The following is a 15261-nucleotide window of genomic DNA, read 5'->3' as shown; positions in this document are numbered from 1 at the left end:
AGAACAATCCCAAATGAACAGTCTAAATTCACCATTATTGAAATCGGAAAAAGAAGAACAAATGAGGCCCAGAGTCAGCAGAAGGAGGGACATAATAAAGATCAGAGAAGAAATAAATGAAATTGAGAAGCATAAAACAATATAAACAGTTAATGAAACCAAGAGCTGGTTCTTTGAGAAATAAACAAAATAGATAAACTCCTAGCCAGACTTACCAAGAAAAAAAGAGAATCTACACACATAACAGAATCATAAATGAGAAAGGAAAAATCACTGTGGACACCACAGAAATACAAAGAATTAGTAGTGAATACTATGAAAAATATGCTAACAAATTGTATAACCTAGAAGAAATGGACAACTTCCTAGAAAAATAGAACCTTCTAAGGCTGAAGACACAGAAAATCTGAATAGACCAATTACCAGCAATGAAATTGGATCAGAATAAAAAAACTACCCAAGAACAAAACTCCTGGGCCAGATGGCTTCATCACTGAATTTTATCAGACATTTAGAGAAGACCTAATACCCATTCTCCTTAAATTTTTCCAAAAAATAGAAGAGGAGAGAATACTTCCAAGTCATTCTATGAAGCCAGCATCACTCTAACACCCAAACTAAGCAAAGACACCACAAAAAAAAGAAAATTATAGACCAATATCCCTGATGAGCATAGATGCAAAAATACTCAACAAAATATTAGCAAACCAAATTCAAAAATTCATAAAGAGGTTCATACACCATGATCAACTGGGATTCATCCCAGGGATGCAAGGATGGTACAACATTCGAAAATCCATCAATATCTTCCACTGCATCAACAAAAAGTAGAACAAAGATCACATGATCATCTCCATAGATGGTGAAAAAGCATTTGACAGAATTCAACATCCATTGATGTAAAAATTCTCAACAAAATGGGTATAGAGGGCATGTACCTCCACATTATAAAGGCCATGTGCAACAAACCCACAGCCAACATCATACTTAAGAGTAAAAAGCTTAAAGCTTTTCCTCTAAGATCGGGAACAAGACAGGGATGCCCATTCTCCCCACTTTTATTCAACATAGTACTGGAGATCCGAGCCGTGGCAATCATTCAACACAAAGAAAAAAGGCATCCAGATTTGTAAGGAAGGTGTTAAACTGTCACTGTTTGCAGATAACATGATATGGTACATAAAAAAACCTAAAGACTCCACTCTAAAACTACTAGAACTAATATCTGAATTCAGCAAAGTTGCAGGATACGAAATTAATACACAGAAATCTGTTGCATTCCTATACACTAATGATGAACTAGCAGAGAAATCAGGAAAACAATTCCATCAAAAAGAATAAAATACCTAGAAATAAACCTAGCCAAGGAGTTGAAAGACCTATACCCTAAAAACTAAAAGACACTCTTGAGAGAAATTAAGAAGGACACTAGCAAATGGAAATACATCCCATGCTCTTGGGTAGGAAGAATTAATATTGTCAAAATGGCTATCCTGCCAAAAGCAGTCTACAGATTCAATGCAATCCCTATCAAAATACCAACAGTATTCTTCAATGAACTAGAGTAAACAGTTCTAAAATTCATATGGAACCACAAAAGACCCCGAATAGCCAAAGCAATCCTGAGAAGGAAAAATAAAGCTGGGAGGGATTATGCTCTCCAACTTCAAGCTCTACTACAAAGCCACAGTAATAAAGACAATTTGGCACAGGCACAAGAACAGACCCATATATCAATGGAATAGAATGGAGAACCCAGATATAAACACACATGTATGGCTAATTAATATATGACAAAGGAGCCGTGGACATACAATGGGGAAATGACAGCCTCTTTAACAGCTGGTGTTGGCAAAATTGGACAGCTACATGTAAGAGAATGAAACTGGATTACTGTCTAACACCATACACAAAAGTAAACTCAAAATGGATCAAAGACCTGAATGTAAGTCATGGAACCATACAACTCTTAGAATAAAACATAGGCAAAACTCTCTTGAATATAAACATGAGCAACATTTCATGAACATATCTCCTTAGGCAAGGGAAACAAAAGCAAAAATGAACAGGTGGGACTATATCAAGCTGAAAAGCTTCTTTTTTTTCTGTACAGCAAAGGACACCATCAATAGAACAAAAAGGCATCCTACAGTATGGGAGAATATATTCATAGATGACATATCCCATAAGTGGTTGACATTCAAAATGCATAAAGAGCTCATATGCCCCAACACCCAAAAAGCAAATACCCTGATTAAAAAATGGGCAGAGGATCGGAACAGACACTTCTCCAAGGAAGAAATTCAGATGGTCAACAGGCACATGAAAAGATGCTCCACATCACTAATCATCAGAGAAATTCAAGTTAAAACCACAATGAGATATCACCTCACACCAGTTAGGGTGGCCAACATTCAAAAGACAAGCAACAACAAATGCCAGTGAGGATGCAGAGAAAGGGGAACCCTCCTACACTGCTGGTGGGAATGTAAATTAGTTCAGCCATTGTGGAAAGTAGTATGGAGGTTCCTCAAAAAATTAAAAATAGAAATACCATTTGACCCAGGAATTCTGCTCCTAGGAATTCACCCTAAGAAAACAGGATCACAGATTCAAAAAGACATATGCACCAGTAATCGCAGCACTATTTACAATAAGGCAAGAAATGGAAGCAACCTAAGTGTCCATCAGTAGATAAATGGATAAAGAAGAGGTGGTACATATACACAATGGAATATTATTCAGTCATAAGAAGAAAACAAATCCTACCATTTACAACAACATGGATGGAGCTAGAGGGTATTATGCTCAGTGAAATAAGCCAGGCAGAGAAAGACAAGTACCAAATGATTTCCTTCATTTATGGAGCATAAGAAGAAAGCAAAAACTGAAGGAACAAAACAGCAGCAGACTCACAGAACCCAAGAATGGACTAATGGTTACCAAAGGGAAAGGGACTGGGGTAGGTGGGTGGGAAAGGAGGGAGAAGCGAATTAATGGGTATTACGATTAGCACACATAATATAGCTGGGGCACGGTGAAGGAAGTATAGCACAGAGGAGACAAGTAGTGATTCTAGCATCTTGCTATGCTGATGGAGGGTGATTGTAATGGGGTATGTGGTGGGGACATGATAATAGGGGGGAATGTGGTAATCATAATGTTCATGTGAAACCTGAGCATATCAATGATACCTTAATAAAAAAATAGTAGGATTTCTTTTTTTTTCATTCTTATTGAAGTATCACTGATACACAATCATATTGTTTTCAAATACAGAACAGTGGTTCAGCAGTTACCCATATTATTATATGCTCACTCCCAGTAGTGCAGTTCCTGTCAACATAAAAGATGTTACAGAATCATTGCGTATATTCTCCCTGCTGTACTTCCATCCCTGTGACCAACTTATATTATGATTGAGAATTTCTGTGCCGTTTTATCTTGCTCACTTTTCCCACCTACTCGTTGCAACCCTTCCCCCATGGTAACCACCAGTCACTTCTCAGTGTCTATGTGTTTATGGCTGTTCTGTTCATTCTATTTTGCTTTGTTTTTGTATTCTACAAATTAGTGAAGTCATATGGTATGTATTTGTCTTTCCCTGTCTGGTGTACTTCACTGAGCATAATGCCCTCCATGCTGCAAATGGTAGGATTTCTGTTTTTTTTTTTAGTGTCTGAATAATACTCCATTGTGTACAGGTACCACATCTTTATCCATTCATCTGTTGATACTCACTTTGGGTGCCTCCATATCTTAGCTATTGTAAATAATGGGGCAGTAAACAGGTGCATATATCTTTTCAAATCAGGGATATTGTTTTCTTCAGGTAAATTTCTAGAAGTGCAGTTACTGGGTCATGTGGTATTTCTAGTTTTAGTGTTTTGAGGAATTTATATAGCTTTCCATAGTGGCTCTACCAATTGACATTCCCACCAACAGTGTAGGAAGGTTCCCTTTTCTCCACATCCTCACCAACACTTCTTATATCTTGTCTTTTGGATAGTGGCCATTCTAACTGGTGTGAGGTGATAACCGCATTGTGGTTTTGATTTGCATTTCTTTGATAATTAGCAGTGTGGAGCAACTTTTCATGTGCCTGTTGGCCATCTGTATTTCTTCGGAGAAATGTTCAGATCCTCTGCCCATTTTTTAATCATGTTATTTGTTTTTTTTTCTGGTGTTGAGGCATGTGAGTTCTTCATATATTTTGGATGTTGACCCCTTATCACATGAATCATTTGCAAATACATTCCCCCATACTGTAGGATGCCTTTTTTCCTGCTGTGGTGTCCTTTGCTCTACAGAAGCTTTCTTATTTGATGTAGTCCCACTTGTTCATTTTTTATTTTGTTTCCCTTGCCTGAGGAGATTTGTCTAGAAAAATAATTGCTTATATTTACATTCAAGAGATTTTTGCCTATGTTTTCTTCTAAGAGTTTTATGGTTTCATGTCTTTATTTAGGTCTTTGAGGATCACTAATTTTTGTAATAGAAAAAGATCAATTTTTTGTGCTTGCAAAGAAAAGAGGGATGCTTCTTTAGTTGTATCAGATTGTTTCTCTTTAACGATCAACTTTTAGACTACTCCCAATAGTTATTTTCCTAAACAGTGATCAGTTTTTTTTCTGACCAGAATAGGGTGCACCTGAAAACAGTCAAGGATATTGTACATTAATATTAAAGTAATATTAATACATTTTTTTTAATGGGGAGAGAGAGAAGAGAAGTATCCTAAATTTTAGGCCTTGCCATAAAAGGTACTCATTTAGTTCAGCATCTAAGCTCAGAACTCAGGAACCATACCCATAGGTATTTCATTTTAGAAAGAGAACACAATCAAAATACAATTAGGTGTGTTAAGAAGTTCAGTCATTTGACAATTCTGAGTTATCTTAGCAATTCAGTTAAATATTTTAGTTTAACTTGAGTTCTTGGTGTTACTGACATGTATGAAATATCATGTGGCTTATTACATGAATAGGTGTCGATAGAACCTTGTGGACTGCAAGGCCAAAGCATGCCCCACAGTACAGGGTTTGGGGAAAAGAGATGTTTCAATTCTGGGCCCAGTCTTCACCTATGTTTCTTCTCTTCATTCCACTCTTCCCATCTTATTGACACATTGAATATTCAGGTAGTACTTAAACTTGTCAAGCAAAGAGGCATTTTCTCAAGCAGAGACATTTACTCTTACAGAAATGTGTTGGATAACTGTGGGGATATAAGTTAATTAACCTGTATTCAAGATATTAGTCTGGAAACAGGATTGGAGCAAGTACACTGAGGTACATGAGATTTGAGGCTCCTGGCTGAGCATTGTATTCTTCATCCAGTTACTGAGGAACCAAAGAGAGGAGGGGATTGTGAGTTCGTGGGCTGTGGTTGGGGCCTGGAGTAGTTTAGTGTATTCTTCTGTGGAAGGGATAAATGCTCGGTCTCCTGGGAAGTGGCAGGCTTGGACCTGGCCTTGAATTGACCAGAGGGAACAGGTAATAACCACAGCTTTCCTAGGTGGGGCTCTGTTTTAAGGCAGTGTCAGCTGCACCCTATTTACTAGGGGAGGAGTGACATGAGTAGAAGTGGTACGTATTCCCCAAGTGTGCACAGATTCTCCAGGTCACCTTTGCTCCTCAGTGTTTGTTTACCCCAGTTAGAGCCTTTACATTGCTTGGCAAACCCTCAACTGGAGAATGGGATAAGGAATTGAAATTTAAGCAGTTAGTTTTGTTTGTTCTGGTTAAGGAGGAATGAAAGAAAAGTTGGAAAATAACTCGATTCCTGTCAAAGGAGAAATGCTACAGGTCATCATCCCTGTCATTCTTCTTCTTCCTTGTTTTCTAATGGTGGGTTTCTGACAAATGCTGTCACATTTGTAGTTAGGGAGGTAAGAAAAATATTTGTTCCTGGTTCACAAATAAATATCCAAGCACTGATGACCAAGAAAAAAGATACAACTATTTCTTTAATTTTACCTTTCCCCTAGTACTTAAAGATGAGCCATTTAAACTGTTCTGAAATCTTTTAGATGAGGAGATCGGCAAACTCCAGCCTGTGGGCCAAATTGACCAGCAGCCTATTTTTGTACATAAAATTTTGTTGGGACGCAGCTACACTCACTTGTTTACATATTGTCTCTGCCTGCTTTTGTGCTGCAGTGACAGAGTTAAGTCAATGTGACAGACCATATGGCCCGCAAAACTTAAAATATTTGTTACCTGGCCTTTAACAGAATGTTTGCCAACCTCTAAAACTGAGATGACTCAACAGCATTTCATACATGTGATTTTTTTTCCCCTGTTCTTCTTTTATTTCTAGAGATGATAACCTCTGTCATGAATTTACGTGCTAAGAAATCCATTAAGCTCTCTCTTGGCAGTGGTAGAAGGCACGTGGATGCCTGGGCAGAGCCCCATCAGAAACAAGCCCCGGGGCTTTGACAGCACAGGAACAGGGAAGGCCTGCGTTCTCCTTACCCCTTTCTGCATTCTGTGACAGTGGGCTAGCTCCTTGCTCCTCTGGTGCATGGTCTCTCCTTCCTTTATCAGTGAGGGATGTGCTCGCTGAGTCAGTCACAGGATGCTGGAACTTGGTTCCTCGCTGGGGAAACGGTGGTGCCATTCTTTGGTCAGGGGTGGTCATGAGCTGGACCAGGGCTGGGCACTTCCCTCAGGCCAGCACCCTCAGAGTGGCTTGGGACTCAGAATGGGCCATGGTAATTAGATCCATCAACCCAGTTCCCTGGAAAATTTGAACTCAAGGCCACAGGAAATGAAACAGAGTATGCACAGACCATAGAGAAGGCATGAGAACAACAGAGCAAGGAGCTACCTTCTATTGTGAGAGCTTTGCATTTTTAGCCGTTTTCTAGACCTTTTACCAACACTTTCTTTTCTTTATTGTTTTATTGAGGTATTGTTGATATACAGTGGTACATTGGTTTCAAATATATAACACAGTGGTTCAACAGTTACCCATATTATTAAATCCTCACCCCCTCTAGTGTGGTTACGATCTGTCAATGAAGAAAGATGTTACAGAATCACTGTATTCTCCGGCTGTACTGCCGTCCCCGTGACCAACTTATATTGTGATTGCGAATTATTGTGCCCCTTTATCCCCCTCACCCTCCCCACCCTAACACTTCTCAGTGTCTCCTGCCAACACTGTTTTTTCTTAACTGTAGAGAGCTTGACTGTTTTTGGCAGTCTTTTATAGATAATCTTTAAGTTCCCTTTCAATACAAAAATGTCTTATGGTTCTGTGACTGAGAGGGGCTCACCATAAATGCCAGGCATGGTGACCTCTGCCAAGAATATGTGCTCTCCTGCAGCCACACTGTCCTGTGGCTGAAGCATGACAAGTGTGCTGCTGCCTCAAGGCCCTTTGTATTGTCTGTCCCTTCTGCTGGCAAGTCCATTCACTCCTTGCACCCTCTTTGAGACTTTGCTCAAATGCACCTTCCCAGAGAGGCCTCAGGGGAGTCAGGGACTACCCTGCCTGAAATTGTAACTCCACCTCATCACTTTGTTTCCCAGACCTGCTCCCATGCGTGCTCTCTCTCTCCATTTGTATTTACCATGCTCTAACTTCCTGTAGCTTTTATTCAGCTTGTCTCTCTCCTACTGAGCTCTATGCAGACAAGCACTTTGGGTTGTCTTACTGCTGTACCCTCAGTGCCTGGCATGAAATAGGCAATCACAAATCTTTGTTGAATCAATCAGTAAAAGAGATAAAGTAAGGAAAGTGGTATTTGCAATGCAGCTGCTTTAGACAGCGTTTTTACTCACACTTGCTGACTCCCTGACTACTGTTTTCTCACACTGGTTGAGAGTTTGGCTTTGGAGGAAAAACTAACCTGAATCCCAAATAGAAAAGCCTTATTCTAGACTAGGGGGCTGCCAGAGTACTCTGTATTTACAGGTCCTGTATTGCTTATAGCTGAAAACATGGTATATTTATTAACTAATGATTCCTATAGAGAGGGAGGTGAAATGCATGCAAGATTTTTCTATGCCATTGAATGAGAAGAGGCAGGGAAGCACAAGCAAATGTCAGTGTATCTATAGTGTTTTATTTTTAAGCTGTGTGGTCAGTACATGAGGGTGTGGTAAATTATTCTTTATACTTTTTGTGTTCTTGAGATATTTAGTAAGAATAAAAGGAACAGATGAACTGAAATGCAAACATTTTCTGTACCGTATATAACTAACTTCCCAAACTTTGCATTAAGTGTGACTTCAATATGTTGATAAAATTAGTGGTAGAAATGGAACTAGAAGTCAGGGTTAAACCCTTATCTTGCTGGATGTAACAAATACTTAAAGTCTGTTAAATAGATTATAGCTACAAATTTTATCTTCTTCCTATAAACTAGAAACTATCTCCATCTTTCACTTGGCCTAACCCTTCCCCTGGTAATGAGAAATGTGTCTCCGACCTATGACTCTCCCATCTGCTCTTTAGATGGAGCAAGGTGCTTTAATCTTCACAGAGAGACTGAAGATTTTGTTGGCAACCCACTTATCTGGTTTCCTTAGCAACCAGAATGCAGTATTTAAAGTGACAGCATGCCTTGCTCGTGGTACCCCTGGCTTCTCAGGGCTGCTTTACCTCTCCAAAGACTCTTCTTTACCTAGCTGTTCACAGTAGCAAACCTCCAAAAGGATAATTACCTGGAATGTAATCATACCAAAAGCTCTGGACCTATATCCATAGCCTCACCTCACCCTTGCCAGGTACAGTGGCCTTTATCTCCAATCCCTGAAAATATTGAGGAATCTCTTTTAATTCAGAAATATAAGAAAAAATGTCCATGTCTTTGTAACTTCCTCAGCAGTTTAGGTATGTTGCCACCAGTTTCCATGAAATCCGAGCAGAAATCAAGATAATGAAGCTGCCAGACATTTAGGAAAAGCACAAAGGAAAAAAGAAAAGAGGTGTTCAAGGAAATTGCTATTAAAGAACCACAGCCACACACTCATGATTGTCCACTTTGTACTTTCTTTGGGGAATGGCTCCATGCCCGCTCTATCCCCAGCCCCACCAGGAATATAGTCTCTGATGGTAGATAGTTAACTGATCCTGAAACCATTGGTTGGGCTGGGAATCTTGAAACAGTTAATCCAGGATGGACCAATGGGTTTTTACCTTGGGATTTTGTATTTGGGTCTGAGAAAGATTGGCTTAGTTGTTTTCAGTTTTCAGGATTCTGAGACAGGAATCTCCAACACCACTGGTGGCCATGAGAAAGCAAAGTCTGGCTCCGTGTCGAGCAGGTTTCCTCTCTGTCAGATGTTTTGGAGCCTACAGTATCCTAATGCATTTTGATTTTCCACAAGGAAAAAGATTGATTATATGTCAGGTAGCATTTCTCCAAAGTATTAGATCATGGAACCTGGAGTTCTCCAGATTTCCTTTCCACCGAGTACTTTCTCTATGTAAAACTATGAATACTGGGGGAGCTAGTTTTTCATGTAATGTGCATCAAAACGTGTTGCTTGGGCTATGAAGTTCTCAGGAGGGTGGGACCCACAGGGATGCCTTGATTGCTCTAATTTGAGGTTCTCAACCAGGGTGATTTTCTCCCTGGTTTTCTCCCCAACATTTGACAGTATCTGGAAACACTTTTGTGTGTTACAACTGGAGAGAGTGCTACTGGCATATAGTGGGTAGAGACCAGAGATGCTGCTCAGCATCTTATGATGCACAGGACAGAACCTCCATCCTACCCCACAGCAAAAGAATTATGTGACCCAAAATGTCTATAGTGCAGATGTTGAGAAACTACATTAACTCAACGTCAGAATGGTAGATTTGTCGTGTATGGGTTCAGAGTCCCATGTTTCTGGGCAGTGCTCACATGGTGCAGCTAAATGCTCTTGACCTCTCTTTCTCGCACATGTTTAGACATTTATGTTGCAGAGTAGGCTAAGCTGGACACATCCAAATCTTCTGGATAAAACAGGCCTTCCCTCCCCTCCCCTCACCCCCACACTTCCTGGGGAAGAGAATGAGAGTTCATCCGGAGCTTCTGATCACATGCCAGTGCTTCTTCCCACGTCTCATTTATTTTCTCCCATCACATGAGGAGGCATGTGAGGGGCAAAAGGGCAGGGAGGCACCTCTGGCAAGGGCTGCCGAGCGAATGCTCCATGAAAAGCACGAGTCAAGTGCTAACGGAATGAGCTGGCTGGGCCCTGGCCACTCAATTGACTCAAGCAAGACACACCATCATGAAGTGGAATACAGCTGCCATCCTAGTGAGCGTCAGAGCCTCTGCGTGTTCCTTCTGCCACTTCTCCAGGAAAGGCTGCCCACAACCACGGCCACTGGGAGGATCACTGGACAGGGCCTTGGAAATGCCTGAGCATCCTCTGTATTCCTAGAGAGGAGAAGGAGAACAAAGCCCCTGCCTACAAGGGATTCACTGGTTCACATCCTGGTTTGCCCAGGAGTGAGGGTTCTCTGGGTATGAGACTTAATTTTAAAACCAAGACAGTTCTGGGAAATCTGGTAAGAGTTGGTCACGCTCCTGTTCAAAGACATAGGGAGACTTCCTAAGTCACATAATAAGGACCCTTTATTATATTTTAATTGAATTAATCGATTATTGATGAGTATGTGCCTAAGATTGAGTTAGGTGCCACAGCAGAGGGGAGAGAAGTACAGGCAGTCCTGCCTCACATGTGGTGTGTGCTGAGAGTGTGTAACTGTTGGCTTGGAACTCAGAACATTTTCCAAAAGAAACCATATTTAAGTGCTGACTCTACTCCCAAGCTCAATCTCAGAAGTCCTGAAACATGTTCATATTGGAGTTGGATGATAGAAACCCCTCACTACTACAGGAAACAAGGCCGTTGCAAGTACAGTGCTTCAACTACATGGGTTCAAACTGAAGTGGTGGTTTCCCCTTGTTTCTCACAGCAAGTCTGTATAACTCAAGGTGATAGGTGTACAGTTACAACTTCTTGCCCCTCCTACTAACACGTACAAACAAATATATGTGCATGTGTGTGACACACACACACACACACACACACACACACATACACATTGTCTATTTCTTAACCAAATTCCCACCCTAGTTAAATATCAAGGCTTACAGGTGTGATGTCAAGCCAGTGGCACCCTCTCCTGCTGAGGTTCACATCTCAGGATAGCCACTCTTATTGTGGCCTTCAGATGCTGATCACTGGGACAAGGAAACACAGCAGACTCCCTACTCTCAAACACGGACGCAGGGCTAGCAGCATATGGGCAGGGCGACGTGAGTTGAGCCCAAGGCACCGTTCCCAGGACATAGGATCTTTGGTATGGAAAGAACTGAAGAGATGATTCATTTCAATCCCTGCATTTACAGATGAGGGAACTGAGGCTCAGAGAAGTGAAACGAACTGTCCAACGTCACTGAGACTGTTGAAGGCGTATTAGAAGAAGCCAGATTTCTCAGTCCCTAGGTGCTTGCCTCTCCACCCTTGCCTCAGAAACTTGAAAATCCACTGGGATTCTCTTCCACTCCAGTTTTACTTTTGAAAGTAGATTATCTAAGAAAAGCTTTGTTTTCTGACCGAAATAGCTGTGCTTCCTGAGTTGGAGCCACAGAACTCCTGAGGCAGACTGCCAAACTTTGCCGTCCTGTGGCAGCAGAGACGTGGCAGCTTCTAGCACCCAGCGTCCTCGAATGGAGCAGAAAGCAGCAACAGGGCGGCACTACCAACCACCGGCAGCTTTGGCCACCCTCGTCGTGTTTGCCTGTTGGAGAATGGCTGCTGCGTTCCTGGCCATCTTATCTCTGTAAATGTTCTTAAGCCCCAGGGGCAGTAAGACCAGTTCTTGTACGTGTGTGATGGTGGTGGAAGAGGGAATATGAGCACTTTGCTGAAAGATTTCCTCTGGTGCTTCACGCTGCTGTATTCAAACCTTTTTTCAAACTGCAAATGCCCATGATCTCCCTCAAGGCCAGGCTGCTTTTCACTAGGTCCTCACACTTTCAGAGTGGGTGGATGTGCTCTGGATATGCGACTAGGGTAAAGCAATGTATCGCACATGCAGGGCTGTTTTCACCTTGCAAAATGCTTTTGTGTCGACGATCTCATTTGACCCTCTGAGGGAAGTAGAGCAGCAATTCCTCTACCCATTTTATAGATGAGGAAACTGAAAATAAGTGTGACTATTCTTTCAACTGAGTCAGTGGTAGAGATGAGATTAGACCCTGGGTCTTCTGGATCCAATATCTTTGCCACCCAAAATATAGCAGTCTTTTAAAAAACCTAATTGTTTTTAAATAGATAATGCCTACCCATTGTTCAAAATTCAAAAGGTACAAAAAAGTGTACAGTGAAAAGTAAGTCTCCTCCCTGCTTATCAGCTCTCCCCGCCAAAGCGACTCCCTAGGGATACAGCCTTCCAGAGCTAATCTGTGCACATACCAGCAGTATGTATAAGTGAATATATGTAGGTGAATACATATATATATGTGCATGTATGCATGTGTGTGAATGTAAATGAGAGATCAGCTTTATTCACTTACACATATGTATTTTCCACTTCTGCATGTGGAGCTACCTTCCATCAGGAGCAATAGTGCTCATCTGGTGGGGGGAGGGCAGTGTATCTTAACAGTTAACGCACATGCCACGTGGAGTCAGAAAGCTCTAGGGCAGAATAGGCACTGATCACATGCACAGTGCGTCACTTTTCTGAGCATCAGTTTTCTCCTCTGACAAGTGGACATGATGACTCCTAATGACATAAGTGAATCAGTATCTGTAACATATTCAGCACAAAGTATGTGTGTTCAGTAAATGGTGGCTATATCCTGTCTGCCTACTATGTGCCAGACAACGTGCTAGGTACAGACATAAAGAGAGAAGTAAAACAACACATTGGCCCTTAAAATGCTTATGATTTAAAATAGGAAGAGGAAATAGGAAATCTAAGCAAACAAATTACAGTACGGCAGAATGGGTGGGTAGCAATTAATGTAGAGGATAAGAGCATAGACTCTGGATTCATTTTGGGGTTCACATCCCATCTTGGACAAGTTACCTAATTTGTCCTGAAAGTTTGAGGATTGAGATGATGCACAGCCCATGAAACAGTGCCTGATGTGATAGACATTCAATTAAGAGTGATTTTAGTAATTATCATATTGAATTCCCTACACGAACAAATGCCACCACAGGAACATGAACCAGGTGCCACGGGAACGTGTGGGGAGGGTGAGTACTGTGATGGCGCAGGGACAGGCCCTGTGCCGGGATGACCACGTGCTGAGCCCCGTCGGTGACATTTCTTCTGTGACCTCTCACTTCTTGCTCCTTGCTTCCCTGTGAGCCTGGCAGTGCTCACTTTTCATGGAAAGAAACCAAGGCTCAGAGAACTTCTGCCAAGGTGGAGGCAGAAATGGCAGCTTTCTCCTCATATCACCTGGCTCCCCAGAAAAGACAGTCACTCAGACGAGGATGTCAGGGACCCGGCGTGCTTCCTGGGCAGCACCCACCTTGGCTCTTCAGCCTGTCCTGAGTGCTGCTGCGTCGGAGCCGCCGGGCCGAGCCCAGGTGAGAGCAGGAACCCGGTGTCAGCTCCAGCCCCGTCAGAGCTCCCATTCCTATGGGGGTCAGACCCCCAGGCCTCAGCGTGCACCTGCGGAGCCACTCACAGTCATGACAGGGAGAAGAAGGGGATGTGCCAGACCCAGGACTGACCTGGTTCAGGAGGATGTGGGGCTCCATCTCCACCTGCCCTTGCCTCCCCAACATGTAAATCTTGGGGGAAGAATGGAGGGAAGAGAGGGAGAGACGAGGAGCAGAAGAGAAAGTAATGGGGCGCATCACTGAAGGAAGGGAAAGGCAGCCCCTTCTCAGCCAGGGAATCATCGGGTGGCCCCCTCGTGTGCCCTCCCATTGCCACCACTGTGATGAGCAGGGGCTGGGAGCAGCACCTTGCACACCAAGGCACCTGGTGTGGGTGCTGAGATGACAAAATGCCAGAGAATGTAGCTTGTGCTGCTGTCATCATCACTCCTGATGTCACACTTAATGTCCTTTATGTGGCACTTTCTAGCTCACGTAGCACTTTCACAGCCACCACTTCATTTTATTTCATTGTAGATAACAACACCGATGTGCAACTGGGCTGTGTGAGTGTGGGGAGGTTGGGTATCGCCCTTCCGTGATGCTGCTCCTCACTGTACCTTCTGAGGTAGATAGACTAGGAAGGCATTATTAGCCCATTTTACAGATTAAGGAAACTGAGGCTGTGAGTGTTTAAGTGACTCACCCAAGGTTCCAGAGGTCATATGCGGCTGAGCCAGGAGACTGTTCTGTAAGGTTCTCGCACTAACATGTTGTGAAACCACAATCTGATCCCTTGTCAGACCCCATATGGGTCCCACCTCGGACTAAAGAATCTCTTAGCTCTATGTTCTTTACCAGGTAGAACTAGCCCGTCTCCCGCAGCTCCCAGGCCTGAGGGAATAGGTTCTCACTGGCAAATCTGGAATTTTCTCTTTTCCTATGTCTTAGGGACACTCCCTCAACCCCACCTTTGGCTCCTGTTAAGGGCTGAGTTGTGTTCCCCTCAAATTCATCTATTGAAGCCCTAACCCTCAATGTGACTATCTTTGGAGATGGGGCCTTTAAGGAGGTAATGGAGGTTTACCAAGGACATAAGGGTGGGGCCCTATCTGACAGCACTGGTGGTGTCCTCACAAGAAGAAGAGACATGAGCTTACTACACATATGCAGAAAGGAAGAGCCAAGGGGGACTCGGCGAGAAGGCAGCCAGGCGCAAGCCAGGACACTGGTGCTACAAGAAGCCGACCCTGCCCCGCCTTGACCTTGCACTTACAGCCTCCAAAACTAGGAGAAAAAAACAGTCTGATGGGCAAGCCATCCAGTCCGTGGTGTTTTGTTACGGCAGCCCGAGGAGACTAACACAGCTCCCAGGGCAACACTCTCTGCCCTCCACCTCAACCTGAAGGCGTGGAGTCCAGGAGATTAACCCACAAGTTTCTCTAGAACTCTCCCCATTACTGCTTACATATTTGTCTCTTCTTTCGCACCTTCTCAGCTCAAATTCTTCGCCTTCAGGTCAGCTTGACTAATTTAGCTGCTCTCTGTTACTCCATTTCTCATCTGCTTCTCTCTGGCCCACCAGATATGATCATAATGACGAAAGGGCTCTTTTCTTCTCGGATTCTCACACCGCTGCACATGGGCATTCTGGTGCTGGTGGAGCCAGGTGTACAGGTGT

The sequence above is a fragment of the Manis javanica genome, chromosome 8 (genome assembly GCF_040802235.1).
Source record: "Manis javanica isolate MJ-LG chromosome 8, MJ_LKY, whole genome shotgun sequence".
NCBI lineage: Eukaryota > Metazoa > Chordata > Mammalia > Pholidota > Manidae > Manis > Manis javanica.
The sequence above is the reverse complement of the archived record's forward strand: the minus strand, read 5'-3'. Positions refer to the sequence as shown.